Below are 17,779 nucleotides of genomic sequence, written 5' to 3'. Positions count from 1 at the left end.
TGCAGGGATCCATACAATCTCCCTCAGGTGCAGGGATCCATACAATCTGCCTCAGTTGCAGGGATCTGTACAATCTGCCTCAGTTGCAGGGATCCATACAATCTGCATCAGTTGCAGGGATCTGTACAATCTGCCTCAGTTGCAGGGATCTGTACAATCAGCCTCAGGTGCAGGGATCTGTACTATCTAACTCAGGTGCAGGGATCTATACTATCTGCCTCAGGTGCAGGGATCAATTCAATCTGCCTCAGGTGCAGGGATCTATACTATTTGCCTCAGGTGCAGGGATCTATACAATCTGCTTCAGGTGTAGGGATCCATACAATCTTCCTCAGGTGTAGGGATCCATACAATCTACCTCAGGTGCAGGGATCTATACTATTTGCCTCAGGTGCAGGGATCTATACTATCTGCCTCGGGTGCAGAGATTCATACAATCCATACACCTGCATCAGATGTAATGAAGATGCTATCACTTACTTTTTAATGTAGCGATGAGATTCAAATTCCCTGCGCTCTGCCGCCCACTTCCAAAGTTATTTTTATTTACAAGCTACCAGTTTGAATTGTTCTCCAATTGGAGCCAAAAAAGCTTTGTGGAGGGAGTGAGCGTCAGGCCGGCAGCATTCTGCAGCAGTGTGGTGGGGCTTGGCCTGACTCACTGCTGTGTTATGGGCACCTGGGCTTGGCCTGGCTCACTGCTGTGTTATGGGCACCTGGGCTTGGCCTGGCTCACTGCTGTGTTATGGGCACCTGGGCTTGGCCTGACTCACTGCTGTGTTATGGGCACTGGGCAGTAGTGTGGCAGGACTTGGTCTGGTTCACTCCTGTGTTATGGGCAGCAGTGTGGTGGGGCTTGGCCTGGCTCACTGCTGTGTTATGGGCACCTGGGCTTGGCCTGGCTCACTGCTGTTTTATGGGCACCTGGGCAGCAGTGTGGTGGGGCTTGGCCTGGTTTAACTACTGTGTTATAGGCACTGGGGCAGTAGTGTGGCGGGGCTTGGCCTGGCTCACTGCTGTTTTATGGGCACTTGGGCAGCAGTGTTGCAGGGCTTGGTCTGGCTCACTCCTATGTTATGGGCACTTGGGCAGTAGTGTGGCGGCGCTTGGCCCGGATCACTGCTGTTTTATGGGCACTTGGGCAGCAGTTTTGCAGGGCTTGGTCTGGCTCACTCCTGTGTTATGGGCACTTGGGCAGTAGTGTGGCGGGGCTTGGCCTGGCTCACTGCTATTTTATGGGCACTTGGGCAGCAGTTTTGCAGGGCTTGGTCTGGCTCACTCCTGTGTTATGGGCACCTGGGCAGCAGTGTGGTGGGGCTTGGCCTGGCTCACTGCTGTGTTATGGGCACCTGGGCAGCAGTGTGGTGGGGCTTGGCCTGGCTCACTACTGTGTTATGGGCACCTGGGCAGCAGTGTGGTGGGGCTTGGCCTTGCTCACTACTGTGTTATGGGCACCTGGGCTGCAGAGTGGTGGGGCTTGGCCTGGCTCACTACTGTGTTATGGGCAGCAGTGTGGTGGGGCTATGCCTTCCTCATTATTGTGTTATGGGCACCTGGGCAGCAGTGTGGCGGGGCTTGGCCTTGCTCATTGCTGTGTTATGGGCACCTGGGCAGCAGTGTGGTTTGGCTATACCTAGCTCATTGCTGTGTTATGGGCACCTGGGCAGCAGTGTGGTGGGGCTATGCCTGGCTCATTGCTGTGTTATGGGCACCTGGGCAGCAGTGTGGTGGGTGCTTGGCCTTGCTCATTGCTGTGTTATGGGCACCTGGGCAGCAGTGTGTTGGGTGCTTGGCCTTACTCATTGCTGTGTTATGGGCACCTGGGCAGCAGTTTGGTGGGGCTATGCCTGGCTCATTGCTGTGTTATGGGCACCTGGGCAGCAGTGTGGTGGGGCTATGCCTAGCTCACTGCTGTGTTATGGGCACCTAGGCAGCAGTGTGGTGGGGCTATACCTAGCTCATTTCTGTGTTATGGGCACCTGGGCAGCAGTGTTGTGGGGCTATGCCTGGCTCATTGCTGTGTTATGGGCACCTGGGCAGCAGTGTGGTGGGTGCTTGGCCTTGCTCATTTCTGTGTTATGGGCACCTGGGCAGCAGTGTGGTGGGGCTATGCCTGGCTCATTGCTGTGTTATGGGCACCTGGGCAGCAGTGTGGTGGGTGCTTGGCCTTGCTCATTGCTGTGTTATGGGCACCTGGGCAGCAGTGTGGTGGGGCTATGCCTGGCTCATTGCTGTGTTATGGGCACCTGGTCAGCAGTGTGGTGGGTGCTTGGCCTTGCTCATTGCTGTGTTATGGGCACCTGGGCAGCAGTGTGGTGGGGCTATGCCTGGCTCATTGCTGTGTTATGGGCACCTGGGCAGCAGTGTGGTGGGTGCTTGGCCTTGCTCATTGCTGTGTTATGGGCACCTGGGCAGCAGTGTGTTGGGTGCTTGGCCTTGCTCATTGCTGTGTTATGGGCACCTGGGCAGCAGTGTGGTGGGGCTATACCTGGCTCATTTCTGTGTTATGGGCACCTAGGCAGCAGTGTGGTGGGGCTATGCCTGGCTCATTTCTGTGTTATGGGCACCTGGGCAGCAGTGTGGTGGGTGCTTGGCCTTGCTCACTGCTGTGTTATGGGCACCTGGGCAGCAGTATGGCGGGGCTTGGCCTTGCTCATTGCTGTGTTATGGGCACCTGAGCAGCAGTGTGGTGGGGCTATACCTAGCTCATTGCTGTGTTATGGGCACCTGGGCAGCAGTGTGGTGGGGCTATGCCTAGCTCACTGCTGTGTTATGGGCACCTGGGCAGCAGTGTGGTGGGGCTATGCCTTCCTCATTATTGTGTTATGGGCACCTGGGCAGCAGTGTGGCGGGGCTTGGCCTTGCTCATTGCTGTGTTATGGGCACCTGGGCAGCAGTGTGGTTTGGCTATACCTAGCTCATTGCTGTGTTATGGGCACCTGGGCAGCAGTGTGGTGGGGCTATGCCTGGCTCATTGCTGTGTTATGGGCACCTGGGCAGCAGTGTGGTGGGTGCTTGGCCTTGCTCATTGCTGTGTTATGGGCACCTGGGCAGCAGTGTGTTGGGTGCTTGGCCTTACTCATTGCTGTGTTATGGGCACCTGGGCAGCAGTGTGGTGGGGCTATGCCTGGCTCATTGCTGTGTTATGGGCACCTGGGCAGCAGTGTGGTGGGGCTATGCCTAGCTCACTGCTGTGTTATGGGCACCTAGGCAGCAGTGTTGTGGGGCTATGCCTGGCTCATTGCTGTGTTATGGGCACCTGGGCAGCAGTGTGGTGGGTGCTTGGCCTTGCTCATTTCTGTGTTATGGGCACCTGGGCAGCAGTGTGGTGGGGCTATGCCTGGCTCATTGCTGTGTTATGGGCACCTGGGCAGCAGTGTGTTGGGTGCTTGGCCTTGCTCATTGCTGTGTTATGGGCACCTGGGCAGCAGTGTGGTGGGGCTATACCTGGCTCATTTCTGTGTTATGGGCACCTAGGCAGCAGTGTGGTGGGGCTATGCCTGGCTCATTTCTGTGTTATGGGCACCTGGGCAGCAGTGTGGTGGGTGCTTGGCCTTGCTCACTGCTGTGTTATGGGCACCTGGGCAGCAGTATGGCGGGGCTTGGCCTTGCTCATTGCTGTGTTATGGGCACCTGAGCAGCAGTGTGGTGGGGCTATACCTAGCTCATTGCTGTGTTATGGGCACCTGGGCAGCAGTGTGGTGGGGCTATGCCTAGCTCACTGCTGTGTTATGGGCACCTGGGCAGCAGTGTGGTGGGGCTATGGCTAGCTCACTGCTGTGTTATGGGCACCTGGGCAGCAGTGTGGTGGGGCTATGCCTAGCTCACTGCTGTGTTATGGGCACCTGGGCAGCAGTGTGGTGGGGCTATGCCTAGCTCACTGCTGTGTTATGGGCACCTGGGCAGCAGTGTGATGGGGCTATGCCTGGCTCATTGCTGTGTTATGGGCACCTGGGCAGCAGTGTGGCGGGGCTTGGCCTTGCTCATTGCTGTGTTATGGGCACCTGGGCAGCAGTGTGGTTTGGCTATACCTAGCTCATTGCTGTGTTATGGGCACCTGGGCAGCAGTGTGGTGGGGCTATGCCTGGCTCATTGCTGTGTTATGGGCACCTGGGCAGCAGTGTGGTGGGTGCTTGGCCTTGCTCATTGCTGTGTTATGGGCACCTGGGCAGCAGTGTGTTGGGTGCTTGGCCTTGCTCATTGCTGTGTTATGGGCACCTGGGCAGCAGTGTGGTGGGGCTATGCCTGGCTCATTGCTGTGTTATGGGCACCTGGGCAGCAGTGTGGTGGGGCTATGCCTAGCTCACTGCTGTGTTATGGGCACCTAGGCAGCAGTGTGGTGGGGCTATACCTAGCTCATTTCTGTGTTATGGGCACCTGGGCAGCAGTGTGTTGGGTGCTTGGCCTTGCTCATTGCTGTGTTATGGGCACCTGGGCAGCAGTGTGGTGGGGCTATACCTGGCTCATTTCTGTGTTATGGGCACCTAGGCAGCAGTGTGGTGGGGCTATGCCTGGCTCATTGCTGTGTTATGGGCACCTGGGCAGCAGTGTGGTGGGTGCTTGGCCTTGCTCATTGCTGTGTTATGGGCACCTAGGCAGCAGTGTGGTGGGGCTATACCTGGCTCACTGCTGTGTTATGGGCACCTGGGCAGCAGTATGGCGGGCTTGGCCTTGCTCATTGCTGTGTTATGGGCACCTGGGCAGCAGTGTGGTTTGGCTATACCTAGCTCATTGCTGTGTTATGGGCACCTGGGCAGCAGTGTGGTGGGGCTATGCCTAGCTCACTGCTGTGTTATGGGCACCTGGGCAGCAGTGTGGTGGGGCTATGGCTAGCTCACTGCTGTGTTATGGGCACCGGGGCAGCAGTGTGGTGGGGCTATGCCTAGCTCACTGCTGTGTTATGGGCACCTGGGCAGCAGTGTGGTGGGGCTATGCCTGGCTCATTGCTGTGTTATGGGCACCTGGGCAGCAGTATGGTGGGGCTTGGCCTGACTCACTGCTGTGTTATGGGCAGCAGTGGAGGAGCCGGCTCCGCTGGGTTATTTTTTCTGGATTTTGGAGGCCGGAGCCTTGGGGTTGCTGGTGCTGGACTTGTGCTCAGGTTAGTGATGAATGGTCACGGGTAATGATATCCCTGGTTAGGGTTATTATAACAGTTTAAACAAAAAAGGCACCACGTCTACGTGGCAGGCAGCTGTTATCAAAGGGTTATTGCTGACCAGACTGTGCGCAGGTCAGTCAGGATGTGACACAGTCTTACTTTATTTAAGGATCATCATCGCAAAATGAGGGCTCCTCCTCTCAACAATTTTGTTAATTAGAGAAGTAATTTTGTGATGAAACCAAAATCATTGAGAATTAAAGGGATAGGAAAGTAAAAAAATAAACTTACATGATTCAGATAGAACAAGTCATTTTAAGACCCTTTTAAATTAACTTTTTTTTTCAAATGTATTTTGTTCTCTTGTTATCCCTTGTTGAAAAAGAATACGCACATATCCTACACTAGTGGGAGCTGCTGCTGATTGGTGCCTGCACATATTTGTCTCTTGTGATTGGCTGACTAGATGTGTTCAGTTGCCAGTAGTGCAATCCTGTTCCTTCAGCAAATGATAAGAAGAGAATGAAGCACATTTAAATTAGAAGTAAATTGGAAAGTAGTTTTCTGTCCCTTTAATTAATTAATTGAGCTGCTCACTGGTGCTCAGCAGAATGATTCAGGTTTTATACAAAAATACAAAATTGCTGTAGCACTCAGCACTACCAGTCAGGAGTTGTGGGTTTATAATATGTTTACAATATTAAAGAGACATGAAACCCACATTTTTTTCTTTTATGATTCAGACAGAACAACAATTTTAAATAACTTTACAATTTATTTCTGTTATCTAATTTGTTTTGTTCTCTTTGTCTGTAAGTTTAATTTCAGATGTTGAGAGATTTTGTTTACGCTTGCTTTTACTTCATGTTAAAGGAGCAACTTCTTTTGAAGATATTCGTACAGTTGATGGTGTTCAATTTCACACCTTTAAAGAAGCAGCTCAAAAACGTCTTTTTGAAGATTTAATCTTGGGATTTAACTCTTCATGAAGCTGCAAGTGAAATGATGCCTCGACTGCTTAGAGAGCCTTTTGCTCATATTTGTGCTTTAGCATCTCCACCAAATGCTAAAGAGCTTTTTGAAAAGTACAAAGAATTTTATTTTGAAGACTTTTCAAGACATTCAGGTCACACATCAGAGTGTAAAAATTGTTTAAATTATGCTCTAAGATATATTCAGGATATATTAATTGTTCATGGAAAAAATTGTCAAGATTTTGGTTTACCACATCCTCCAAACAATTGACCTGAAAATCCCAGATATCTCTATGATGCTTCTTTTGAAAGTTATACTGGAGTTCAAATGAAGGCATCTTTTAATGACCTTCAAAGAGAAAGTTTTGAAGAAATAATTGCTGCATCAGAAAATGACAATTTACCACAAAGGTGTTATTTCCTTGATGGTCCAGGTGGTAGTGAAAAACTTACCTTGCCTGTACAAACTCTGTTAAGGACAATTAGAGGGAATAGTGAGGTAGCATTACCAGTTGCTTCAACAGGTATTGCGGTAAATTTGCTGGAAGGTGGACAAACTTACCATTCACAGTTTAAGTTGCCAGTTCCTCTGGTGGATACTTCAACATCTTCCATGAGGCAAACCTCTAATGATGCTCAATTGATCCGTAGCGCAAAGATAATTATTTTGGATGAGTCAACCATGTCTTACAGTGATGCACTTAGATGTGTTGACAAACTGCTTCAAGAGTTGATGAACAACAACAAACCTTTTGTAGGAAAAAAAAATTCTGCTCGGAGGGGATTTTAGACAAACTCTTCCTGTTGTTGCACACAGGAGTAGAGCAGCTATAGTTGAAGCCAGTATAAAATTTAATCCACTCTGGCATAAATTCAAAGTTTTGAAGCTGACTAATAATGTCAGATCTGTTGATCCAGAGTTTAGCTTTTGGCTTTTAAAGCTTGGAGATGGACTACTGACAAATGAGCATGGTTTGCATGAGGACATCTTTGAAATTCCATCCCAAAGGATATACAAAGACTCCATTGTAAAGGAGATTTTTGGTGAAGAGTTAAAAGAGTCTGATGCTTTAAAGTTTTCAAAAATGGCCATTTTATGTCCAAAAAATAGTGATGTTGATAAAATCAATGAGGAAGTACTGAGTTTGTTAGAAGGTGTAACCTCTACTTACTTATGTACAGATTCCATTGATGATGAATCACAGGAAAATAAGGATAACTACCCAGTTGAGTTTTTAAATGAATTGGCACCTTCTGGAATGCCAGTTCATAAACTCAATATAAAATGGGTAGTATTATTATGCTTTTGCGTAATCTTAACACCAAAAGAGGTCTTTGTAATGGCACCAGATTGGTTGTAAAAGCATTGCGTGAAAATGTAATTATTGCACAAGTATTAACAGGTACAGCTGAAGGGCAAAATGTTTTCATTCCCCGAATAGATTTAGCCCCAAGTAATACTGAACTTCCTTTTGTGTTAAGAAGAAGACAATTCACATTTAAATTAGCATTTGCTATGACCATTAACAAAGCTCAGGGACAAACTTTAGAAAGAGTTGGCATCTATTTGCCAGAGCCAGTTTTTAGCCATGGACAGTCATATGTAGCTTTTTCAAGGGTAAAAAGCTCTGCAGATGTAAAAGTTAAGGTCATAGATGGACAAGAACAAGGAAAATTAATAACTGGAGGTGATGCCTGTTTTACTAAAAATGTTGTATATAAAGAAATACACTTAAAGTAGATATAATTTAAAGAGAAGAACTTTTGTATTTATTTAGGACAGTAGTTTGTCCAATTAGAGTGTGTCTATATCTGTAGTTTATTATATAGAAAATATTTTTGATATATTTAAGACAGTAGTCCATTAAAAATATTGTATTGCTACACCTGTAGCTTAAATTTTTATATAAAAGAAGAGTTACAAAATACGTTGTTTCTACATCTGAAGTTTAAAAAATAATTAGACTGCCCCCTGGACAGGCTTATCGACTAGTCGTATATACATATAAATGAAAAGAGTTAAATATTCTTCAGTAGACTACTATTGCTATCTTTCTACAAGGAACTTGATTCTCAAAGAATCCATGTTTTTAGTATTTGTTACTACTGGATGACCCATATAAAGCACAGAAAGTCTAATCACATCTATATATCAATGACTATAAAACAAAACTAACTTATTAATCTCTCTGGTGGGACCTAAAGTAACCTAGATCCATATGTTATATATTTCAACCCATCAAACCTATCATCAATCCGAATGAGGTATTATCTATAAACAATTTTATATCACTGATTTTATTGATACCATAGGGGTGTCCCGTTTTCAAAGTGTGGATCCAATAGATCTCTCTTTTACATAGGGCTGCAAATCTGTTTCCTCCTCTAAGGCCCAATGTGACACATTCTATTCCCTGGAAACTGAAACCACTGGTCAGCGAACCATGTTGTGCAAAATGTATTGTAACCAGAGTTTTCAGTATTTCGGCTTCCAGGGACAGGAGGTGTTCCCTGATTCGATCTTTCAGAAAACTAGAAGTCAACATTACATATTGAATTTTACAAATATTCGGCTAGATTAAGAGTTTAGCGTTAAGGTGAAAAAGCAGTGTTATCAAGTCCTAACGCTGATTTTTCACGCCTGCTGGTATTATGAGTCTTGCACACTTTTTTGGCCTGAACGCAAAGCAACTTACGTAAATTTCGTAAAGGCTCTTTTCAATGGGACTTGCATAGCACCGGTATTACAAGCTTGTCTTGGGAGGCCAAAAAGTGAGCGGTACACCCTATCCCATCAAGATTCCTAACGCATTTTAAAGTCAGTAGTTATGAGTTTTACACTACAAAGCTGTAGCATAAAACTCATAACTAAAGTGCTAAAAAGTACACTAACACCCATAAACTACATATTAACCCCTGAACCGAGGCCCTCCCGCATCACAAACACTAAAATAAAATTATTAACCCCTAATCTGCCGCTCCGGACATCGCCGCCACTATAATAAACATATTGACCCCTGAACCGCCGCATTCCCGCCTCGCAACAAACACTAATTAAATATTATTAACCCATAATCTGCCGCCCCTAACATCGCCGCCACCTACATTATACCTATTAACCCCTAATCTGCTGCCCCCAACATCGCCGCTGTGACAGACCCTTCGGTCAGGACTGAAAGTGTTAACTTTATTTTCTAACCACAAGTGGCTGGCTCCAGCTACAATCTAATTAATGCTTAGCATTCTATTGTTTGATCACCTCCAGAGAGAAAAACGCCTAAGTGATAAGGAGAGTCAAGAGTGTCCTGTGGTTGAAGTGTTTAAGTAATCTAATCCTATTGTATCATGTCAAGGGCGCTTCTCCCTTTTATCTAATGTACAACATTCTTTCAACCCCCATCTGTGGGGGGGTCAAAAACCTGTATAAATCTGTATGCTGCCTTCAAATAAAGTTATTATCCTGTTTTAAACCTGAAATGTGGAGCTTGGTCTCATGTTTGCAGGGAAACTGATCAAGGTTGTGAAGTGCTGATTCTGTATGCAGGACATTGTTCATCTGGTATTAACCCTTGGTATACAGTTGGTACCGTAACATTGGTGGCAAGCGACGGGAGAATCCTTATCGCCCAAAGGAGCAACTACGGATCCAGACCGAATGGGAACACCGTATGAAAGGCTAAAAAGAGCTACCCTTAAAGACCTGCTAGAGCAACGGGGCCAACAAACCAGTAACCTCAGGAAGAGGGAGATTATTGCAAGACTGACCGAGATGGACGGAGTATCAGGGCACGAAGGAACCAATGAGCCCAGCATGTCAGACAGAACCCCCGAAGAAGCAAGCTTTGACCGGGCGGTCAAAATAAGACTGGCACACTATGGCCCCAACCCATCTGCGGAAATTATCGACCGGGTCATAGCAGCTGTGGAGGCCAACCTACTTCGCCAAAGCGGCGCTGCAGCAGTCCAAGTCACCGCAACCCCAGTGGAAAAGAGAAAAGTGCATTTTACCGCTTTTAAAAACTTTCTGGAAACAGAAGGAGAGATTGATGGGTACCTTGCGGATTTTGAGAGACAATGTGCACTACACCAGGTACCCGCAGAGGACTGGGTCACGATATTATCCGGAAAATTATCCGGCCGGGCCAGTGAGGCTTTTCGGGCCATTCCAGATGAGGAAGTTGGGGATTATAATACTGTGAAAGAGGCTCTGCTCTCCAGGTATGCGGTTACACCGGAGGCATACCGGAGGCGGTTCAGAGACACTGTTAAATTGGCTGGCGATTCCTACGTTGAGTGGGCATGTAAGGTGCACCGCACAGCATCGCACTGGATGGCGGGGTGCCAAGCCGTGTCTGGGGAAGAGGTGCTGCAGCTATTCCTGTTGGAACATTGCTTTGACAAGTTATCAGCAGGAGTTAGGGAGTGGGTTCGGGACCGTAAACCCTCCACCCTGCATGAAGCTGCTCGCTTGGCAGATGAGTATACGGATGCCCGCAAACTGGACACTGCTACCACTAAGCCCCCTGCTAAAGTGGAGTACAGACCCCCGGCCACCCCAGCAGCTGCCATTTACCAACCCCCGGCGCACCGCTATGCCACACAGCCTCCAGTCACGAACTACCCTCAGACAGCCCGGTTCACCTCACGGGATTACTCCCAGCCTATCCGGTGCTTTGGATGTAAGCAAATCGGACACAAAAGGTCGGAGTGTCCCCTCAACACGGCCAACCAAGCACAGTCCTGGAGGAGACCCGCCGGCGGAATCCCACGTAACCCTCAGCCCGCTGCCCACTGCGTAGAGGATCAAGAGTGTTGGGGCATCCTACATGAAGCAGACCCCGTACAAGCTGTCCATCGGGATAATCGGCAACAGCACCGGCAACTGGTTAAAGTAAATGGGAAGGAGATCAGTGGTCTACGGGATACTGGTGCTACCATGACCTTGCTCCAAAAGAACTTGGTGTCCGAGAACCAGCACACTGGAGACACTGTGGCTGTGAGGGTGGCAGGGGGCACTGTGTTCCGCCTACCTGTTGCCCGGGTACATTTGGATTGGGGAGTGGGCGCTAGACATGTGAATGTGGGGGTCATGAGGGATTTACCAGCTGATGTTCTCCTTGGAAATGACTTGGCCCCCCTTGTTTCGGCCTACGCTCCCATGGGTCCCGTTGATGTTAACCCGGTGACTACCCGTGCCCAGGCCCGTGCCACCGAGACCGACCCACCTGCTGCTGAGACCCAGGTAAGACTCTCTTCCCCGACTTATACCCTAGACCAGACCCCCTTGAGTTGGGATACCCCAGAGACGTACGGGAGGGAAACCCGGGAGGATCCGACCCTTCAGAAGTACAGGGCTAGGGCAGACACTGGAGAAGAGGGAGTAGATGGGGAACGTTATGAGTGGATGGGGGATAGGCTATATAGAATCCCCAAACCTGCCCAGAAAAGTACTGCCCTTCCGCCAAATCGGCAGCTGGTAGTGCCTGCGAAATACCGGCAAGAGATTCTGCGGATTGGGCACGATGTACCGTTAGCTGGACATCTAGGGTCCCGCCGCACCGCTCATAGGATCACCCAGAATTTCTTCTGGCCCAATTTTAACCGAGATGTGCGGGTATATTGTAGTACTTGTGACACCTGTCAACGGGTGGGTAAGCGGGGGGACCACCCCAAAGCTAGGCTTATGTCTATGCCTGTCATTGGGGAACCCTTTTCCCGCATAGCCGTTGACATTGTGGGTCCCCTTGCCAGGGCTAGTCCATCAGGTAAGAAGTATATTCTCACTGTGGTGGACTATGCCACTCGTTACCCAGAGGCAGTAGCACTGTCGAATATAGAGGCAGAGACAGTCGCTGATGCCCTAGTTAAGGTTTTTACTAGGGTCGGGTTCCCTAAGGAGATTCTCTCTGATCAGGGGACCCAGTTTACCGCGGTGCTCACCCAGCAGCTGTGGAAGGTGTGCGGCATTAAACCGTTGCTCAGTTCGCCTTATCACCCCCAGACTAACGGTCTCTGCGAGCACTTTAATGGCACCCTCAAGCAGATGCTGAGGACCTTCATGGACACTTGCAGAGACTGGGAACGATTCCTGCCTCATCTGCTATTTGCGTACAGGGAGGTGCCCCAGGAGTCCACTGGGTTCTCTCCCTTTGAGTTACTCTATGGGAGAAGAGTCCGCGGCCCTCTGGACCTCATTAGAGGACACTGGGAGGGAGAGATAGAGCAGGAGGGAACCCCCATCGTGCCATATGTTCTGGAACTCCGGGACCGCATGGAGAAACTGTCTCTGATGGTAAGAGGGAATCTCCAGGTGGCCCAGGAAAGACAGAAGGGGTGGTACGATCAAGGTGCCCGGCAGCGGGTCTTCCAGGTTGGACAGAAGGTTTTGGTGCTCAAGCCTGTGAAGGCCAACAAGATGCAAGCATCTTGGCAGGGCCCGTATAAAGTGTTATCCCGGGTGTGTGATACTACCTATGTTATAGCCAGCTGTGCAGATGAGAGGATCCAGCGATCCTTTCATGTGAACATGCTGAAGGAGTATCAGGAGAGGCCAGAGGACGTAGCCGCAGTATGTGCCCCTGCTGCAGATGACCCAGAGAACTTACCCCTACCCGACTTATTAGAGAAGGACCCCCAGACTGACCTCACTAGTCTTGTGCAGCTAGGGGACCGGTTGAACCCTACCGAGAGGGTACAGGCAAGACAGCTCCTGTGGGAGAAGCAGGCGACGTTCTCCCAAGAGCCCGGCTACACTACCCTAGCTGTACATAAAGTAGAGACTCCTGGACAGAATCCCCTGCGACAGCCTCCCTACCGTATACCCGAAGCAGTCCGAGAAGGAATGCGGAAGGAGATACAGGAGATGGCCCGGCTGGGAGTGATCGAGCCCTCCGATAGTCCTTGGGCTTCCCCTGTAGTCCTGGTACCCAAGAAGGATGGAACCACCCGGTTCTGTGTGGACTACAGGCGGCTCAACGAGAGGACCACCACTGACGCCTACCCGATGCCCCGGGTAGACGAATTACTAGACCGTATTGCTAGGGGGCGCTATCTGACAACCATAGACCTGTGTAAAGGCTATTGGCAGATTCCCCTGGCCGAGGATGCTATCCCCAAGTCGGCATTCGTCACCCCATTCGGCCTGTACCAGTTTAAGGTCATGCCCTTTGGGATGAAGAATGCTCCGGCTACCTTCCAGCGTATGGTGGATAGACTCCTTGATGGCTTCCAGGAATTTGCTTGTGCATACCTGGACGACATTGCGGTTTACAGTGGGTCCTGGGAAGAACACCTTACCCATGTAGGGCTGGTACTGGACAAGATTCGGGCCGCTGGCCTGACCTTGAAACCGGACAAGTGCCATCTAGGTATGGCTGAAGTACAGTACTTGGGGCACCGAGTGGGGTGTGGGAGCCAGAGACCGGAGCCAGCCAAGGTAGAGGCTGTGGCTAACTGGCCCACACCTATCACTAAGACCCAAGTACTAGCCTTCCTGGGGACGGCCGGGTATTACCGACGTTTTGTCCCCGACTACAGTACTATCGCCAAGCCCCTGACTGACCTGACTAAAAAGAACCTCCCCAAACAGGTCCTGTGGTCTCCAGCTTGTGAAGCCGCGTTTCAGGCACTGAAGCAGGCCCTTGTGAATGCCCCTGTCTTGGCTGCCCCAGTTCCTAACAAACGTTTTCTCATTCATACAGATGCTTCCATGTATGGACTGGGGGCTGTACTGAGTCAAGTCGGGGAGGATGGAGGAGAGCATCCGGTCGCATACCTAAGCAGAAAGTTATTACCTCGGGAAGTAAGCTATGCGGCAGTGGAGAAAGAATGTTTAGCCCTGGTCTGGGCACTGAAAAAGTTGAACCCTTATCTATATGGACAGGAATTTTCCCTCATAACGGACCACAATCCCTTAGTCTGGCTCAACCGGGTCTCAGGAGACAATGGTAGATTGCTGAGGTGGAGTTTAGCCCTCCAGCCCTATAACTTCACCATCAGCTACCGGCCCGGTAAGCTAAACGGGAATGCCGATGGATTGTCCCGGCAAACTGATATGCCTACCACCACCCAGTCCGGTCATCCCCAAGTTGACCCGCCAAAGGGTCAAGCCGGGTCTGCCGGAGTGTTCCACAAGGGGGGAGCTATGTGACAGACCCTTCGGTCAGGACTGAAAGTGTTAACTTTATTTTCTAACCACAAGTGGCTGGCTCCAGCTACAATCTAATTAATGCTTAGCATTCTATTGTTTGATCACCTCCAGAGAGAAAAACGCCTAAGTGATAAGGAGAGTCAAGAGTGTCCTGTGGTTGAAGTGTTTAAGTAATCTAATCCTATTGTATCATGTCAAGGGCGCTTCTCCCTTTTATCTAATGTACAACATTCTTTCAACCCCCATCTGTGGGGGGGTCAAAAACCTGTATAAATCTGTATGCTGCCTTCAAATAAAGTTATTATCCTGTTTTAAACCTGAAATGTGGAGCTTGGTCTCATGTTTGCAGGGAAACTGATCAAGGTTGTGAAGTGCTGATTCTGTATGCAGGACATTGTTCATCTGGTATTAACCCTTGGTATACAGTTGGTACCGTAACAGCCGCCACCTACCTACATTTATTAACCCCTAATCTGCCGTCCCCAACGTCGCCGCCACTATTCTAAATTTATTAACACTTTAAACCTAAGTCTAACCCTAAGCCTAACACCCCCTAACTTAAATGCAATTTAAATCAATCTAAATAAAATTCCTATCATTACCTAAATTATTCCTATTTAAAACTAAATGCTTACCTGTAAAATAAACCCTAACCTAGCTACAATATAACCAATAGTTACATTGTAGCTATCTTAGAGTTTATTTTTATTTTACAGGCAAGTTTGTATTTATTTTAACTAGGTAGAATAGTTACTAAATAGTTATTTACTATTTAATAACTACCTAGCTAAAATAAATACAAATTTACCTGTAAAATAAAACCTAACCTAAGTTACACTAACACCTAACACTACACTGCAATTAAATAAATTACCTAAATTAAATACAATTAAATAAATTAAATACAATTAGCTAAATTACAAAAATTTTTTTACAGAAAATAAAAAACTATTTACAAGATATTTAAACTAATTACACCTAATCTAATAGCCCTATCAAAATAGAAAAAGCCCCCCCAAAATAAAATAAAAAACCCTAGCCTAAACTAAACTATCAATAGCCCTCAAAAGGGCCTTTTGCGGGGCATTGCCCCAAAGAAATCAGCTCTTTTACCTGAAAAAGAAATACAAACAACGCCCCAACAGTAAAACCCACCATCCACACAACCAACCCCCCAAATAAAACCCTAACTAAAAAAACCTAAGCTCCCCATTGCCCTGAAAAGGGCATTTGGATGGGCATTGCTCTTCAAAGGGCAGCTAGCTCTATTGCTGCCCAAAGCCCTAACCTAAAAATAAAACCCACCCAGTAAACCCTTAAAAAATCCTAACACTAACCCCCTGAAGATTCACTTACAGTTTTGAAGATTCGACATCCATCCTCAACGAAGCCGGGAGAAGTCCTCATCGAAGCGGCAAGAAGTCCTCAATGAAGCCGGTAGAAGTCTTCATCCAGACGGTATCTTCTATCTTCATCCATCCGGCGCGGAGCGGGTCCATCTTCAAGACATCCGATGTGGAGTATCCTCTTCTTTCCGTTGAGTACCAACGAATGAAGGTTCCTTTAAATGACGTCATCCAAGATGGCGTCCCTTAAATTCTGATTGGCTGATAGAATTCTATCAGCCAATCGGAATTAAGGTTGAAAAAACCCTATTGGCTGATGCAATCAGCCAATAGGATTGAACTTCAATCCTATTGGCTGATCCAATCAGCCAATAGGATTGATCTCGCATTCTATTGGCTGTTCCAATCAGCCAATAGATTGCGAGCTCAATCCTATTGGCTGATTGCATCAGCCAATAGGATTTTTTCAACTTTAATTGCGATTGGCTGATTCTATCAGCCAATCGGAATCTAAGGGATGGAATCTAAGGGACGCCAAGAAGAGGATGCTCCACGTCTGATGTCTTGAAGATGGACCCGTTCAGCGCCGGATGGATGAAGATAGAAGATGCCGTCTGGATGAAGACTTCTGCCCGTCTGGAGGACCACTTCTCCCGGCTTGGATGAAGACTTCTCCCGGCTTTGTTGAGGACTTCTTGCCGCTTTGATGAGGACTTCTCCCGGCTTTGTTGAGGATGGATGTCGGATCTTCAAAACTGTAAGTGGATCTTCAGGGGTTAGTGTTAAGATTCTTTAAGGGTTTATTGGGTGGGTTTTATTTTTAGGTTAGGGCTTTAGGCAGCAAAAGAGCTAACTGCCCTTTTAAGGGTAATGACCATCCAAATGCCCTTTTCAGGGCAATGGGGAGCTTAGTTTTTTTAGTTAGGGTTTTATTTGGGAGGTTGGTTGTGTGGGTGGTGGGTTTTACTGTTGGGGGATTGTTTGTATTTCTTTTTCAGGCAAAATAGATGATTTCTTTGGGGCAATGCCCTGCAAAAGGCAATTTTAAGGGCTATTGATAGTTTAGTTTAGGCTAGGGGGATTTTTATTTTGGGGGGGCTTTTTTTATTTTGATAGGGCTATTAGATTTGGTGTAATTAGTTTAAATATTTTGTAAATTGTTTTTTTTATTTTCTGTAATTTAGTGTTTTGTTTTTTTTGTAATTTAGCTAATTGTATTTAATGTATTTAATTGTAGTGTAGTGTTAGGTGTTAGTGTAACTTAGGTTAGGTTTTATTTTACAGGTAAATTTGTATTTATTTTAGCTAGGTAGTTATTAAATAGTTAATAACTATTTAGTAACTATTCTACCTAGTTAAAATAAATACAAACTTGCCTGTAAAATAAAAATAAACCCTAAGCTAGCTACAATGTAACTATTAGTTATATTGTAGCTATCTTAGGGTTTATTTTATAGGTAAGTATTTAGTTTTAAATAGGAATAATTTAGGTAATGATAGGAATTTTATTTAGATTTATTTAAATTATATTTAAGTTAGGGGGTGTTAGGATTAGGGTTAGACTTAGGTTTAGGGGTTAATAAATTTAGAATAGTGGCGGCGATGTTGGGGACGGCAGATTAGGGGTTAATAAATATAATGTAGGTGTCGGCGATGTCGGGGGTGGCAGATTAGGGGTTAATAAGCGTAAGATTAGGGGTGTTTAGACTCGGGGTTCATGTTAGGGTGTTAGGTGTAAACATAAAATGTGTTTCCCCATAGTAATCAATGGGGCTGCGTTACTGAGCTAAACACTGCTTTTTTGCAGGTGTTAGACTTTTTCTCAGCCGGCTCTCCCCATTAATGTCTATGGGGAAATCGTGCACAAGCACGTATAACCAGCTCACCGCTGACTTAAGCAGCACTGGTATTGGAGTGCAGTGTGGAGCTCAATTTTGCTCTATGCTCATTTCTTGCCTTTTAACGCCGGGTTTATAAAAACCTGTAATATTAGCACTGTAGGGAAGTGAGCAGGGAGAATAAAGTGCAAGTTAACACCGCACCCCTGTTACCGCAAAACTCGTAATCTGGCCGATTGCAAGTTATTAGATAAACAACATAAGAGTTACAGTTTATACGTTCTTGTATTTTATACTCTTTTCTAGTTTGTGTAGACACAAAATAATCTCCCTTCACATAGCTGCAACATTTGCAGGGACTACCACCACAC

This window comes from Bombina bombina, chromosome 10 (genome assembly GCF_027579735.1).
Source record: "Bombina bombina isolate aBomBom1 chromosome 10, aBomBom1.pri, whole genome shotgun sequence".
Taxonomy (NCBI): domain Eukaryota; kingdom Metazoa; phylum Chordata; class Amphibia; order Anura; family Bombinatoridae; genus Bombina; species Bombina bombina.
Note: the sequence above shows the minus strand (reverse complement) of the source record.